Below are 9,996 nucleotides of genomic sequence, written 5' to 3'. Positions count from 1 at the left end.
GGACTTTGACAATACCTAGAATAGCACAGGCACTTCATTCCAGGGAAGAGACCAGGGATCTTTGGTCTGAGGGACACGGAGACTCTGAATTCATCTCCCCTCCCGCAGCCTGGGCTCTACTCTGTGCTTCTCTTTCCCCCAGAAAATCTTTGGAAGTCTTTTATTACCAGCTCAAATGCCACTCCCTCCTTGAAACCACAGTAGTTGTCAGCACTGATTCTTCTTTGCCTTGTATTGGAATTCATCGTGGTGCAGCTGTCCGGGTGGTATTCCTTCCCATGTTCTTCAGTTCCACCCAGCCCCCAGCAGAGACTGGAGTGGAGTGTGAACAGCTGTAAAATGTAGCTAGATGTGAGCAGCCACTGAGGAAACCAAAGTTTTAGTGAAGTGCTGTATGGAAATCCTGCTTGGGAAGCTGTGGAATCAAAACCAAGAAAGAAGGGTAGGAGAGAGAGAATGTTGAAGATTTAACCTGATCAATTTTGAGAAAATGAGGAAAGAAACATGACATAGTGAATGAGGCAGGACTTTGGGCTTAAAATCTGAGTGAAATTTACAGATTCCAGTAAGCCAAATCCCTAAAAAGAGATACAGCCATTGTTCCATAGATACATAGTTTCTAAAATGTTAGAAACTGGGCTGCAAATTGTACCAGTTTGAATCCAGAGGACCAAGGTTGTAGGTAATGGAAAATAGCGGAGGCTTTCCAAGTATATGGTCTCCCTCCTTAAAATGCGAAGAAGTGCAGCCTGAAAAGTAAGTATGGGAAAGCCTGCGCAAAGGCCCGCAGAGACGCAGGATGGACGTCTGTGTCATGTGCACGTGACAGCCTGTTGCCTTGGGTTTATATACCAGCTCCAGAATGGAGTGCTGGGTGGTTCTCAACCTCCATGACTAAATTGCCCCACCTGCCGAGGGGGAAATGAATAATCTCATGGTATTCTTATGAAGACTGGAAGAGTTGCCAGCAATAGTGCCTGGCACAGAGTGAATACAGTATCTTGTTATTTTATTATATAAAATTTGAACAATCTATTTGGAACAAGTAAGGAAACTTTAGGGAAAATCTGATCAAATGCTCTGATTCCACAAATGAGGAAAGACAGTGTCATTAGATGACCTTTAGAAGCTATGTAAAATGCATTTTATTATCTCCTAGTCTTTTAGGGTCATCCTGAAATGGCTTTTAAATGTATTCAAATCTTGACTTTCACTATGAGTCTTGAATGCAGGAACTTGTGTCTTAACCTTATGTGACCCTAACAGTGTTAGCCCCAAATAGCAGATCTTCATAAATATCTATGAGGGTTTTATTTTGTTTTTTAAATACAGAATTTCATTTATCCCAGTGGCAGCCATTTGGACATCAGTTTTGTTGTGTTGGTTTTTTTTTTTTTTTTTTTTAATAGCACTTGGGACAACCCAGATGGCCCTGGCAGAAAGGTCTGGATAAGTAAGGGTTAACAAGGGGAGAGAAGGCCCCAGAAGAAATTGTGGCCTGGGCAACAGGGATCTGTTGATGGATCTCGGCAATCAGAAGGAGGAAGGTGTGTTTCCTGAAAAGGTCTTATGAAAGCAAAAGGAAGGGACGGCAAGGATCATGGCCCATACTTTTCAACTGCCCCTCTCTGTCCACCTGCAGCAGATTCTCCTTCATGTACTAATTCCACAAATGTGGAGCCCCTGTCCTTGTGCTGCTCACTGCCCACTGAAGAAACACGGTGACTATCTTACAACCCAACCCAAGCCATGGAGGGAGGCCCTGGAAGGCCCCCAAGCTCACTACTCAGACTCAAAGCCTTTACTGGGAGGTGAGATTTATTCTTGCCATTAATCAAATGTGAGGCACAGAGGCAGAGAAGATCCCAGCGCCTCCCTAAACCATCCATTTGTGAGCAATTTCAGGCAATGACCAATTGTCTTGGGGTGGTATGGGGGGGGACAGTAATGAGAAGAAAAACCAAGTCCAAAGGTGCTAATTCTGAGGGGATGAAGAGGCTTTGAGGGAAAGGCAAGCATGTATCTTTGAGATATATAGACTTGGAAGCAGAAAGGAGGCTGGGGATGTCGGCTCAGGAGGCGTGGAGTAGGATGCAATTCTCTGTCCTCCCTGTAGGCTGCCCCTCATGGAGAGGATCACTTATGGAGACTGTGATTCCGTCAAACAGCTAGATCGGGCTGGCGACTGTCCTTTGGCATCTCTGAGGTCTGGATGCCAAGGTTCCAAGAGGACCTGAAGGTCAAGTGGACACAGCAGGAGCGGGGTTTGTGCCCCCTTGCCTATCCAAGGGTGACTACTGGATGGGAGAACCCTGAAGGGGGCTGTGGGGCATGTCGCCAGCAATTAAAACTGAGGAGAGCAGAAGGAGGCTAAGCCAAAATGTTCCCCCTCCCAAGAGCAATGCCCACATCCTGTCCAGCCTAGATCTATCCTTAAGATTTAAGATGTTCAAAGTAAAGGGAAACAGGGTGTGCGGCCAGTTGGGTTGTCCGATACAAAACAAAACACCCAGTTAAATGTGAACTTCAGATAAACAAGGAATTATTGTTATTTTATAAGACATACACTAAGGAATTATTGTTTATCTGAAATTCAAATGTAACTGGGCATCTTGGTTTTGTTTGCTTGCTTTGCTCTGCTAAATCTGGCAATCCTAGTGTTGTGTCAACATGCTAAGTGAACCTGAACATTTTTGAAGATGGAATTAAAGGAGTAGTGGCAACTTCTATAAATAGCACTGAGTCCTCCAGGCTCCAGGGTTTGGTTACTGATTCTGGGGTGACAGTACCTTCTCCAAGCACTGAGCCTCTCTTCCTTCTGGGAGCTGTGGAACAAAAAGAGAAAATAGGTAATTGACACAGGCTGGTTTGATTGGCCAGCCAAAGCAATAAGCAATGATAGCTTAGGGATTTCACACAGCCGGTCTCATAGGGTATGAGTGCAAGCATGCCAGCATTTGGGGGAAAAGAGGGAATAGAGTAGGTTGAGGGGAGAGGGTCAGAGTGTTTTGCTTGTATTATGTCATGAAACTGCATCTGTGAGTGGCTGTGTGTATACACAGCTAACAATATTTCTTATTGTAGTTAGGGTCCAAAATGTTTGGAAACCACTGACAAGAGGTTGATGCTTGCAGGGCATTATGGTGAAAACTGTGATGGATCAACAGCCAGGATGAGTTTGCTTCACGCTCACAGGCAAGGGTGAGCTTTGCCTTGTTCTAGAACAGTCACCTTCTGGAACCACCTTACCTTTTCATAGAATCTGCAGTCCCTTGCATATATGGATGGCCAATGCTTCATTTATTTTTTTATTTTTTTTTAAAGATTTTATTTATTTATTTGACAAAGAGAGACATAGCGAGAGCAGGAACACAAGCAGGGGGAGTGGGAGAGGGAGAAGCAGGCTTCCCGCAGAGCAGGGAGCCCGATGTGGGACTCGATCCCAGGACCCTGGGATCATGACCTGAGCCGAAGGCAGACGCTTAACGACTGAGCCACCCAGGCGCCCCCAATGCTTCATTTAAAGTGGAGTTCCTAGTTTTGTGATTTTTGTTCATTTTGCTGCAATCACTTACTAAAAACATACACTGGGATCCAGCATTGTTGCACCCAATCTTAGGCAATAAATCTAATAATAGATAGTATACAAATATAATAAATACTGTGGGACTAAACACACTGTCCAAAAGACTTTAAATTTTATTTATTTCCTCCTCTAAAAGGAAGATTTTTCAAATTTAAAATCCCTGGACCTCACTTGGCTTAATTCCTCAGAACTATCCCAAATGGTTTTGAAAGAGTCATTATTTCTCTCATGCACTGAACATATGATGCTCTTACTTAGGAAGAAGAAGAAAAAAATGTTTACAGTCCCATTTTGTACATTAAGAAACGTGTATAACACTAGCTCTTGATTCAGAAATGATAAATAAAGCTGTTGTATTATCCAATGTTACTGAAACACTGTGTCCTGTGATGTTTTAGTCTTTATTGTTCCAGGGATTTCATTTTTATTTTGCACTTTTTTGGTAAGAAATAGCTTCTTAATCCTAAGCCTAAATATTTGTCCTACACCACTCGCTCTGATCTCCAACGTTTCTGTGAATTTTGCTTTTGTGCATGGATCAAATGGGTTTGCTGTGTTTTTTTTTTTAATGGACAATACCAGATATACCTGGATCTGAAATTAATCCTGACAGACAGGAACACTATAATTTTGAAAGGCATACAGAAGCTTGGAGCCTCAATGCCCTTTGCTGTAAAATGGGCATAATACAAGTACCTACCTTGTAGAGCTGTGGTGGGATTTCCATGAGAGAATGAATGTGAAGTCTGGTATGGCACAGACAATGCTATATAATTCACCACATGCCATTTCTGTTTCCTCTTCATGAAGAATGAGACACATTTTCAACCTCCCTTGTATTGGCTTGGGGCCATGTGACTGGGCTCTGGCATGACTACTCAGTCTGGTGACCATGGGGAACATCTGTTCCAAGTCACATGGCTTTAAGACATAGGAGGTGTCCTACCCCACACAGGACTTTATGTGAGCAAGAAACCAAACTTTATTTGTAAAGACTTGGGGGTTTGTTTTTTACTACAACATTGCCTGGCCTACCCTGACATACACTGGACATACATATGTAGTAAATAGTTAATGAATTTTAGCATTTAACTTAAATCTATGAATGAGTATGGAACAATTCCTTGTGTACATGTTATTAAAAAAAATCTAGACAAAGAATATATAGTGTTCTGCATTTGTGTAAGAAAGAAGGGGAAATTAAAATGTATATATATATAGATACATAATCCCTATATATATCCCTATATACATAAATATATTCCTAGCTGTGTTCCTGAGGAGCCTAGAAGAAATGACACCCTAGTATAGTAGCAGTGGGTACAACTAGCCCCCATACCTTGCAACTCCTGATTTAATAAGTGGTTCAGGCAAGAATAATCGATGGGTACTAAAACCCCATATTCCTATGGGGCAGATTGTCACTCCACAGATCATTACTAGTTTCAAAGAGAAAGATATTCCTTTTGGTATTGGATCCAGTGTATGCCCACTCCCACAGATGCGTTTGGCCCTGCCTGCCTGCCTCTCAGGACCCACTTGCCCTGATAAGGTCCCCGTGATGGATGTAAAGCTCCAGACTCCATTTTGTCACCTCACCTCCTACAATGATAGACATCTGTGCCTTCGGCAAGGCTGTCGTTACACCGGAAAGGTCTACAGAAGCTCCATACCCAAGTCAAACACAGTGGGACCCACAGAAGCCCCGGCTTTCCCAGTGGCTGCCCAAAGGCACTGGAAACAGTCCAGAAGTACAGGGGCATTTACACGCTGTGGGCTTTGCGCCAGAGAACAACTCTTCCCATATGAAACGGTGCATAGAGCACCTCCAGAGATGCCCCACCTGACCAAGTGGGGCTGCTTACAAAACCATGACCAGCTTGGCCACAAACCACGTTGCATTCATTTTCTCTCCTTTTCTGCTTCAATTCTTTTCCCCTGCCTTTTTTGCAGTCATAGGATTGCATCTGTCATAGAACATTAGCCTGTGAACTTGGCCTCAATCTCTGTTTCCGGGCAGACCATTCTCCATGGAGGTTTCGCACTTTCTCAGCCAAGTCATCACTCTCAGCATCTCCACTAGTGGAAAAACCCGGTGCATGAACATTCTTCTGAGATGCCTGCAAAGTATTCCTGGGAAAAAAAAAAAAAAAAAAAAAAGTTTAACCTAAACCTAATTGAGTCTCCAGACCTAACTTCCATTTTAAGGACAATACAGGCTTAAAAGCAAATGTTAAAGAACACCATTCAGATATATTCAGACAAATGAAGAATGGGTGACTTTCTTTAAGTTATTTGGCCTGGATTCTTGAAAAATCAGCTTCATAGGTCAAAACCAAACCGAAGTTAGAGTGGGGGAGAGTTTCCAGATGAACCTCCAGATGGAATCCACAAACCTTGATTAGATCATGGGGGAATTGCCTAGAAATCTTAAGGAGACAATTGGGAAAATGTAAATATGGCTTGGATATTAGTTGTGATTATAGAATGATTGTTAATTTTCTTGGGTGTGATAGTGGCATTGTGGTTATATAGGAGATTGTCCTTGTTTTTAGGAGATTCGTGCTGAAGTATTAGAGATCATGATGTCATATTAGTAAGTTATTTTCAAAACTGGTGTATTTTGGTATGTTGGGAGGAGGGAGAGAAGGAGAAAAAGCAAATAGGGTAAAACATTAACAATCATTGAATCTAGATGGAAAGCATTTGTGGTTCTAGTCTTTCAACATTTTTAAGTGTTTTTAAATTTTCATAACAAAGAGTAGGAACATAAACACCAAAAAACAAAAACAACAAACAACAAACAGACAAACGAAGAGAACCTAGATAAAATTTAGGATGTATTTGTATTTGAAGAAATGTTTTAAGCAATGTTTTATTTTCCTCAGTTTCAAATAAGCAGCCAATACTTTATCAGGGATGAATTCATCTACCTCAGAATGGATATTCACCCCTAAATCGCTGTGCTTTCAAAGTTTTTTTTTACCTCTTGCATATTTCTAGCAGTTTCCCACATAGAAAAAATTCGATGCCGAGTCTGTACACCCGAATTCTTGGCAGAATAGTCAGCAAGTAATATGGAGAACTGCTTCCTTTAAAAGGCTGCACTTATCATGCAGATTGTGAGTACTGAGGAGCCAAGGCACCTTGGAGAAATGATCCTTTAGAGGTAACGTTTGATGGATCCCATACATGCATCAGCTGTCTTCCCGTGCATTCCTAATCTTGTATAGGATACAGACCAGAATGGCAGCTTTCTCTACAGCTATCCTGGCAACAGACAGACACTGATTAACTATTTAATACGGTGGGACACATTTATTTCAGGTTTCTAGTATTAGCACCATCTCTTGCCTCACAGAGAAAACTCTTCCCAAACTTTGTTTAGTTAATATGACTGTTTTATTCGTTAAGGCACAGACAGAGGGTCTCCCGGTCTGCTCTCACTATTCCAGTTGCTTCCATCCACAATAGAATTCCAGGAAAGTGCTCCCCCTTACGTTATATTTGTGCAAACCGAGCCCTCCACAGCTTGGGCGGTCTCTGTCCAGACTTTGTCCAGGAAGGACCCCTCTCATCCCCACGGAATTTTCATGGCACACTAATGTGTGTTCTTCCCTTCTTCTTCTTCTCCTTCTTTTTTTTTTTTTTTTTAACACTTTATTTATTTGAGAGAGACAGAGAGAACCCAGAGGGAGAGGGAGAAGCAGACTCCCCATTGAGCAAGGAGCCTGATGCGGGACTCGATCCCAGGACTCTGGCAGACGCTTAACAACTGAGCCACCCGGGCACCCCATGTTCTTGCCTTCTTTAACAGTAGGACTCCTCAGTGAAGGCTGACCTCATGGCCACTGCATGAAGTTTCTGCCGCATTGATGTTGCATGACAAGCAAGCCCAAATCTCAGTGGCTTCTCCTCCCCTCCACCAAAAAAGCCGTTTATTTTTCTTGCAGCTCTGCTTCAGGCCATGAACAGATTTAGGGGGGCTCCACTTGTCTTATCCTCTGGACCCCTAGCTTCCTGCAGCAGCTCTTCTCATGGAGGGTGGCAGTTGTGCCAGTGGGGTGGGGAGGAACATGAGAGGCCACTTAAGGCCTCGGCTCAGAATGGACACATTGTCACTTCTGCCCACATTCTCCTGGCCAGAGCTGAACATCAGTGGGGTAGGGAAGTACCCCCCACCTTGGGGAACCCTGCCAAGCGCAGGGAGGGAGGAATAATGGCAGCGCCATAACACCATCAACCTCCGTCTCCCTTGTAGCTTGATATGTGCTTGCAACTCAATTCTGGCCAAAAGGATGTGAGGGAAAGCAATGAGTGCAACCTCCAGGCCTTGCACTTGGAAGGACCGGGCATGTCCTGACTTTCTCTGCCCACCAGCCCAGGACAAGGTGGGCTGCAGGAATCACCTGGCCCAGTGGCACATGGCACAGCTGTCCCCACCAGTCCGACCTCTGGACTGTTGTAGGTATGTCATTTACATTGGTGGCTTTTTGCCTCTCCTTTATGGCTTCTGAGAACCCTAGCTAGCACAGCATTCATTCATTCACTCAGCGAGCATTTACTGAGTGTCTTCTTTGTCGCAGACATTGCTCTAGCAGCTGGGAGGAAGGGAGAGTGAGCAGAAACAAAGTTGGCCTTTCTGCATCTTGACTGTGGTGGTGGTGGTGGTCACACAAATCTACACACATTATAGAATTGCACAGAACTAAATAACAAACACTTGAGTACAGGTAAAATTGAGGACATCTGTACAAGATCTTGGCCTTGTACCAATATCGACATCCTAGTTGTGATATTACATTAGAGTTTCGCAAGATGTTACTATTATGGAGAAACTAGGTAAAGGATCTCTGTGTTCTTGCAACTGCTTATGAATCTAATGATCTCAAAATAAGAAGTTAGAAACAAAAAGCCTTGGACTCTGGTCTCTTTTTGCTTACAGTCTAGAATGGTGTCAAGAGAAAAATCCAGAGAGACTTACTTGATATGAATATTTTATTGAGCCAGAAAACAAACTATTCGTGAACAGGAAGACTTCAAACCAAAAGTGGTTATAGCTGCCTCTCAGCTGTTCCAGGGCAACTTACAGAGCATGAGGAAATACATTGTTTTCTCTTGTGATTGCTTACTAGAAACTAATATTCCTTCTACGGTAGAAGCACAGCATAAGCTTAAGTGTGTGTAGGTGAGTAGGAAGCTATAGGTTATGCTGACGTGAAGAAAGCTTAATTTTGGTTAAGGTCAGAATGAGCATTATTGAAAAATCAGGACAGTTTTATCTTTCAATTACATGACTAAGAGTGCTTGGGCTAGGGGTATATTCAAACAGTGGCCTCCACTTTGGTCTTTCTTTAACCATGGGACTCAGAAGATTAAAAAGTCAAAAAGTCACTGGGGCGCCTGGGTGGCTCAGTTGGTTAAGCGCCTGCCTTCGGCTCAGGTCATGATCCCAGGGTCCTGGGATCGAGCCCCACGTCAGGCTCCCTGCTCAGCGGGGAGCCTGCTTCTCCCTCTCCCTCTGCCTGCCGCTCTGCCTACTTGTGCTCACTCTCTATCTCTCTGTCAAATAAATAAATAAAATCTTAAAAAAAAAGTCAAAAAGTCAGGGCGCCTGGGTGGCTCCGTTGGTTCAGCATCCAACTCTTAATTTCGGTTTAGGTCATGATCCCAGCATGATGAGATCAAGCCCTGTGGCAGGCTCCGCACTGGGCATGAAGTTTGCTTGAGATTTTCTCTCTCTCTCTTTCTCTCTCCCCCTCTGTCCCCCCCCCCCACCCCTTGAGCACACTCACTCTCTCAAAAAAAAAAAAAAAAAGCCGCTGATGACAACCTCAACATGGCAGCAGCTCAGCTCCAACCATCCGGATGACAGCAGTGCTCTGAAGCTGGCAGAGGACAGAGCTGCCAGGCAACAGTGCTCACTTTGGACTGGGAACAGTGCTCACTTTGGACCCGAGAGAGATTTAAAGTTCTTTGTTCCTTAAGTAGGGCGTCCATATGATTTATCATCCAAACTGAGACACCTGTGAAAATAATCACACTGGCCCAGCTTCTGCAAACAGATCAGTCGGTTGCTCTGTTTTAACAACATTGCATCATTGAGTCTCTTTGTTCTAGCAGCCTAGCTTCCTCTAACCAGTGGAGGCTAATGGATGCTGCCTTTGTCAGCACAGACTAGCCTAAGAAGTGAGTTGATGTGCTTCAGGGTTTATTTCTTGCTCATACAATGTCTACTATGGTGCAGGTGACCCTCCTCCATCTTCTAGTCGACTCATTTTGAGTATGAACTTCCCAGGCAGCGGGAACAGTGGAAGGGAGAGCTGGAGGTCTACAGAAATTTTTGTGGGCCGAGCCAGGAAGTAGCTTACATCATACCACCCACCTTTCATTGACCAGAACCCGGTCAC

General features: G+C 43.8%; 1 protein-coding gene across 3 annotated transcripts in view; it reads right to left on the bottom strand.

Annotated features, from left to right (window-relative positions):
• Positions 1–1,415: 1,415 nt before the first annotated feature.
• The window catches only part of ZFP62 (ZFP62 zinc finger protein), a 53,816-nt gene continuing 45,235 nt past the window's right edge, over positions 1,416–9,996 (bottom strand). For 2 of the 3 annotated variants that reach the window (XR_003522030.1, XR_003522032.1), the window contains one exon: positions 2,854–5,719. The gene's annotated coding sequence lies outside the window, so the exon portion shown is untranslated. Of the gene's footprint in view, positions 2,826–2,853; positions 5,720–9,996 lie in introns of those variants that run through there. The other variant, XR_003522033.1, reaches the window with a different exon arrangement.

The sequence above is a fragment of the Zalophus californianus genome, chromosome 5 (genome assembly GCF_009762305.2).
Source record: "Zalophus californianus isolate mZalCal1 chromosome 5, mZalCal1.pri.v2, whole genome shotgun sequence".
Classification (NCBI taxonomy): domain Eukaryota; kingdom Metazoa; phylum Chordata; class Mammalia; order Carnivora; family Otariidae; genus Zalophus; species Zalophus californianus.
This window is presented reverse-complemented; position numbering and strand designations above follow the sequence as displayed.